This window comes from Oryza glaberrima, chromosome 12 (genome assembly GCF_000147395.1).
Source record: "Oryza glaberrima chromosome 12, OglaRS2, whole genome shotgun sequence".
Taxonomy (NCBI): domain Eukaryota; kingdom Viridiplantae; phylum Streptophyta; class Magnoliopsida; order Poales; family Poaceae; genus Oryza; species Oryza glaberrima.
In genome coordinates, this window is record NC_068337.1 from 17,843,241 (window position 1) to 17,849,778 (window position 6,538).

General features: G+C 40.3%; 1 pseudogene; it reads right to left on the reverse strand.

The window, feature by feature from the left end:
- Positions 1-4,074: 4,074 nt before the first annotated feature.
- Positions 4,075-5,658, reverse strand: LOC127756444 (uncharacterized; annotated as a pseudogene).
- Between the last annotated feature and the right edge of the window lie 880 nt (positions 5,659-6,538).

The following is a 6,538-nucleotide window of genomic DNA, read 5'->3' on the forward strand; positions in this document are numbered from 1 at the left end:
GTATAATTCTTAAAGATTAAATTGTAATATCTGCATGATTACTTTGTAATGTCATATTGACATTGTGAAAAAAACTAACCTAGCTTATGCTTAGCCAAGTTGATGCACCAAAATAGTAAATTATTAAGTTCTTGTACTAGAACGCACTCACTTGTCAAGTTGTTGCACTCGGACGTTCAATTCTCAAGTTCTTGCACTATATCGCATCCACCTGTCAAGTTGTTGTACCGTGGATGCAATTTACTCTTTAATAATCATACAAGATTTTTAGTCACTATAGCAGAACCTTCATTCATAACAGGTGGCTACACACATATGTGTCGTAGAAAAGAACCCTTCATTCGTAACGGGTGGCAATACACAACTGTGTTAGAGAAAAACCTTATCAGTGAATATTGGTGACTAATGAGAAAACCTCATGTGTGTGGTTAAATATCCATCATCGATGACTCGTCTTTGTCGGTGATATGTTACACAATCACGGATGACAATCATCCCCCATGAAGGTTCATAATTACAAACTTTCCTGGGTTTGCGCTTATATATTATACACCAGTAAGTAGTGAAGAACAATATTTGCGTTTTGATTAATTCGGTCAAAAGTTTAGTTATTTCTGCCCAAATTTACGATATTTTGGAATTTTTGGCACTTTTCGGCATGGAATTATTTGAAATTTTAACTGCATTTGAATAACTCTGACCAAATTCATCAAAAAATTAAGAAATTCGAAAATTTTGTGATGAGGACACAACTAGCTCGTGCGTAATGGATGAAAATCTGTCACCGATGACTCGTCTTTATCCATGATATGTTACCACCCATCACGAAGGACACTCATCCCATGAAGCTAGGTTCATAATTACAAACTTTTCAGGGTTTGTGCTTATATATTGCACACCATGAAGGTTTATAATTACAAACTTTTCCCCATGTGCTTGCAAAGCCCTAGCGATAGCCGCGATGAGCGCCGGCAGCGGCGTCCTCCTCATGTACTTGACGAACCACAGCAGGCAGCTATGTAGATGTCGCCTGGCTGATGCATGACGACCCCCTACGGCCGCGATGGCCGTGGTGACGACGACGGCGATGGCATACCCTCCGTAGGACTATGGTTCATATTCAGTTTGGTGGACTGTGGAGTTAAAAGATGATCCTTGCAAAATGCACCATTACAACTAGGGGGTATCTGTAAATGTTGTTAAGTGCCCTTACATCTGAACCCGCTTCGATCTGTGCTGTACATTTTAGATCCAACGGTCCACAGTAGATATTGCATTCTCCCACTGAGGAGTAGTATTGCACTGGATACTTCCCCGTTCATTACTAGAACTCACCATATTCCCTACCACATTTTTTCTCCCTGTCGGTAGAGAATACCCCAAGCATGGTGAGCCCTCCTGCCGTTTGCTCCGTATATAATACCGTTTGACTAACACACATACATATATCTGAAACAAAATTTACTTTTATTTTGCTACATCAATTTCACTTCTGCTGACAAAAGTAACAACGCCGATCATGCGATAGATAGTGAAAATGTAAACAAAATTTACTTTTATTTTGCTACATCAATTTCACTTCAGCTGACAAGAGGGGCTAGGACTTAGGTTGGAGGAGACTAATTCTAATTCATTGTTTAATTGGAACAATGATACAATCCATCCTTATATAGATGGAGGAAAGGACCCAATCTAATCTCGGGATAGGACCTTGACCCCCTGGCTAGGCCTCGAACCCTCAGCCCCTACCTATGACAATTCTGGAGACAAAAAGTGACAAAAAACTGTGGATGGTAATGAATATTTATGGCCCCTGTACAGAGAATGACAGAAAGGAAAGTTTCCTGAGTGAGATACACAACAGGCTACTGAATGTCCAATGCCCTGTGGTGCTGAAGCTTTCAATTTGTTCTTAACTGACACAGAGCTGAGGGAACTACATAGAGTTGATAATAGATTCACCTGAACAAGCAAGCAATTATCCTTTGACAAAAGTTCAGAGTTTGACTAGAGTTGGCTCAGACCATAACCTAATTGTAGTAACAGTTAGCTGCAGTCAGTTGAACCTTCACAAAAGACAATTCAGGTTTGATGCATCATGGCTGCATAAAAAAGATTCTAGAGATAAAGTAATTGAGAAATGGCCAAGAAGGCATTAAGTGGCAAAGTTCTATCTTAATTAGATTGATGAAATGATGGAGTCTAAACATGGAGAGTGAAAGAAGGAAGAAAAAACTCAAGATTCAGGAGGAAATTAAAGAGATAGATATAGGAGGGTAGACAGATCCCCCGCGCCAAGCATCGAAGCCTTCTTCGCGCCAAGCCGAAGTTTTCCACTGCGCCAAGCTGAGCCTTCTCCCCAAAGCCTAGCCGTTAGCAGCAGCAACAGGTGGGCCTAGACACCGTGTTTTCGTACCTGTCATCCACCTCGCGTCGTTCTCTCTAATCTACGAAAGAGTAGGCGCGCTTTCACGTCCCTGAAGCTAAAGTAGCCAAATCATCACGACCCGACCACACATCTCTTGTCATCACTTATCCCGACACCTCCTGATGTCACAGCACCACCCAGCTGCCCCGTTCCATCCCTCTATACCCAAGAATGGCGAGACAGAGACAAAGCCATTGAACGAGCTCACAAGCACCGCATCCTAACTACACCTTTAAGCCTTCCCTTGTGCCAACATTCACTCCTAGCTCGCCTCTTCACGTTCCAAGCAAGCCCAGGAAAAGAACTCCCTTGAGATGGCCGGAGTGTGAGCACCCGCATTGGCGCCGACGAGCCCACAACACCGTGAAAACTCCTCTGGTGAGCTTCTGCCTGAACCAAGTGCATCTTATTTTTTACTTATCCTCTGTTGACCCCATTTTACCCTTCACCTCAGACGAAATGCCGCTAGACTGCGCCACCTCTCCGTCGTCCTTGTGTCGGCCAAAACGCCGCCACCGCTGCCCCTCACCATCGAGCCAATGCCTTGGTGAGCTATACCTCAATCCCTCGTGCCATCACACTCCTAGTACCTCCCTAAGACGATACCCTCAATCAGTTGCAGGGAAAATCCACCGGAGCACCGCTGTCGTCGACGCCGCTAACTGCCAGGTCGAGAGCCTCGTCGCCAGATCTCTCTCCACATCACCTCATCCACAAACTAGCCACAGAGTAAGCTTCGAAGTAGTCTCTAGACCATCTCCTTGCTCCGAATCGAGACGCCGTCCTCCGTACGTAGCGCCATGGCCGCTGCCATCCCAAACTGTCGTCCCTCTCCCTGTCTATTGTTAGTTCTGGAGGAAGGACCTTCATACATAAATAGCAAGAAGCTTAGGGTCCAAACTGTAGAAGTATATCACTCATGGAAAAATAGGTTCAGGACCTATACGTAATTTCTAGAAACAGATCTAGTGCTCTGATGAAAGAGTGAACCATATTTGAAAGAATGAATCTAAATCCAATGTTAGGTTTTGTTACATTTGTTCTATCCGACGGCCAGAATTTACTAAGTGGATCGGTTCATCCTAGGATCATCCTAGAGATATGACATCATTTTTTTTTACTTTGCCTATTATTAATCGCAGATTCACAGTTCAATTGTACATAGATCGTTGCTTACTTAAAAAAATAAACCGCTTTGACTTTTTATCATTTTTTTAAGTTTGATCAAATTTATAAAGAAATATAGCAACATTCCTAACACAAAATAAACATAGTATCAAACTATATTAAATGATAGTTTCAACGAAACTAATTAGGTGTTGTAGATGTTACTAAATATTTTTTATAAGCTTGATTAAACTTAAAGAAGTTTGAATAGGAAAAGAGTCAAAGCGGCTTGTAATATGGAACGGAGGGAGTATAATATATTTTAGGAGGAATGGTTACACAGGCACTGACAAGAGGTCTTGATCGTCAATCGACATCTGATGTTGCTAATATTCGTGTTCTGGACTTGCATGTTCATCTTTGAATCGATGTTCTGGACTAAACAATACTTATGAACTAAGAGTGACACACATCGTCAATTATAATAAACTTTATTGAATCTCGATTACTACATTAAATTGGAGCTCAATTACAAACAACTAGCAAAAATTGCCAGGTCCCCCATAAAAGAAACCATCATGTTCAAAATCAGAGACACGGTAGCAATTTGATATATATCCGAGAGCAGAATTGATTTGATGGGTGTTGCCGCCTGCATCAAAAAACTTGACGCTAGTAAATGATGCAGCGTTTTTGATTGGAGCATTCCCACTGCCCATCGGAGGACTTGGTTTGTGTCTCTTTTTCAAGGCATAGCCACCAAACATTATTGTCACTGGTTTATATGACAAGCTTGTAAACAGAGATCTTGGATAGTAACCTGTAAGTCTGGCATCACCATTAAACCCATAGTAGATTTGCCAATCACCAGAATTTGGATCCTGAAATCATGTAGTATAGTGTGTCATTTTTCATATATATATACGAGGAGATATCAAAAATTGAACGTAAGATTGATCCGTGATTAATTCAAAAGGAATTAAAGGTGTATATATATATATACGTACCTTGGATACTCTGACTGTAATGTATTGTTTCTCGCTAGAGGTGCTGGAAACAGGGTTAATCACCATTCCTGGAACGATTTCTGAGCTAAATACACTTTCGAATCCAGGACAACGCATATCAGGACAGGCATTAGATCCTTGAGTCTGCCATTAATTGGAGCACAAGATATTAATTACATGATAAATACAAAATCTTTATGATAGTGCCATATCCTTAAAGATATAAGAATTGATGGACAGAAAACTCCAGTGTTTATGACGAAACTTACAAACCAAGTACTGAAGTGCGTCTGTGAATCATTGTATGATTCAGGCTCAATCTGCATGAGGTACAGTTAAACTAAATGTTAAAACTAGAAAAAAAAATGGAGTAAATGGTTAATCTAAGGAACTTAGTGACACATGTTTGATAGTGCAAAGCTCATCCAACTGTGTTGAGCATTAACCCACTAAGCTAGCTAGCTAGTGTAGGCTTGAACTTACAATTTCAAATCAAGAAGATAATTTTAACTTACATTCCATCCAGCTATAACATTATTTATGGCGGATGCTTCATCCTTATTATAAATCGAAATGAAACCTCCTGTTTGTTGTCCATGCTCAAGATTAAAGCCATAAACATCCATGGTGGCCTCTAGTCCATAATACGTTATAGCATCATCTGAAGGACCCCATCCATATACTGCAAGCTGCAAATGAACGTATTTGGTCATGAAAGTTATGATTATGTGTAAAAACAATTCATCTTTCAGATATAGAGGACAGCAAAAAAAAAAAAGGAAAACATAGATATGACACTCACATACAACGTGCCAGCTTGATTTGATTCATGACCCGACGAAGATAATTAAATTCACATCAAGTATAGGGGCCATCAATGTTTGCCAATTCTTTTGGACCTGATTAATTGTTTCGGAAAAGGGGAATGAATCAATATGGACTATAGCTACTACCGTGTTTTAGTCGAATAAAATCGAATCTGAATTATAACAGCATATGGCTATAGAGAATTAAGTACAGTACCTCTTCTTCCATAAGAGGGATACAACCACCTACTGTTGAACTAGCAAGGAACAACACACCGAGCAGTGCAGATTGAGTAAAAAATTTCTCCATATTAGAAGTGGGGAATGGAAGAGGGTATTATGTTTTGAGTTCGTTTTGCTAGCCCTGCTTCATCCGTTTTATATAGATGAGCTTCAACCTTATTAAATAAGTAATCTGAACTAAATCTTTTTCATTCAATGCAAAATCAAAAACCAAATCTTTAATTCAATGAACATTAATGAATATGTATTTATAATACTGCCATTAATAGGAGGTGCATTTATAGAAGATACTCCTTTTGTCCCACTGAATAAGGCGCGGTCAAATTTGACAGTCTTCAAAACTAATATTTGACTTTAAAATTTTCATATATTACAATGTTGTAGCAACAAAATCATGATTACATGAAAGTAAATTCAAATATTAATTCAATGATATTATTTCCATTAAATAAAATTTAGTTTATAATAAAATAACTACGGATAATTGCATCAGTGCCCCCACTTTGAAAGCCAATTGCTGTTTTGCCCTCACTTTTTAGGGTTTACATTTTTACCCCCACTTTTTGAATATGAAGCAGCCGTCTACCCTCACTTGTGACAGCCGTTTGGTGGTTCCCACATTTTGTGTTAAAGAAATACAAATGGAAATAAAAAAAGGTTTTGGGAATTATGTAATGACATTTGTATCCCTGAGGGAAAGGGAATGGATAGGGTCAATCTTTGAACCGTGCATCTCTGAGGGGTGGTCGGGTCAAAACCGGTCTGGTCGAAACCCTAGCTCGGGCGGCGGCGGCAACGACACGGCGCGGAGGTGGCGGCGAGCGCGCGCGGCGCGTGATGAGGGAGTTAGATCCCGATCTTCCGATAGGTATTGATAAACAGTCGATTTGGACGGAGTCGCGACACAACTCGATCCGGCTTCTGAACGAACACGCTACTGAGCCCCG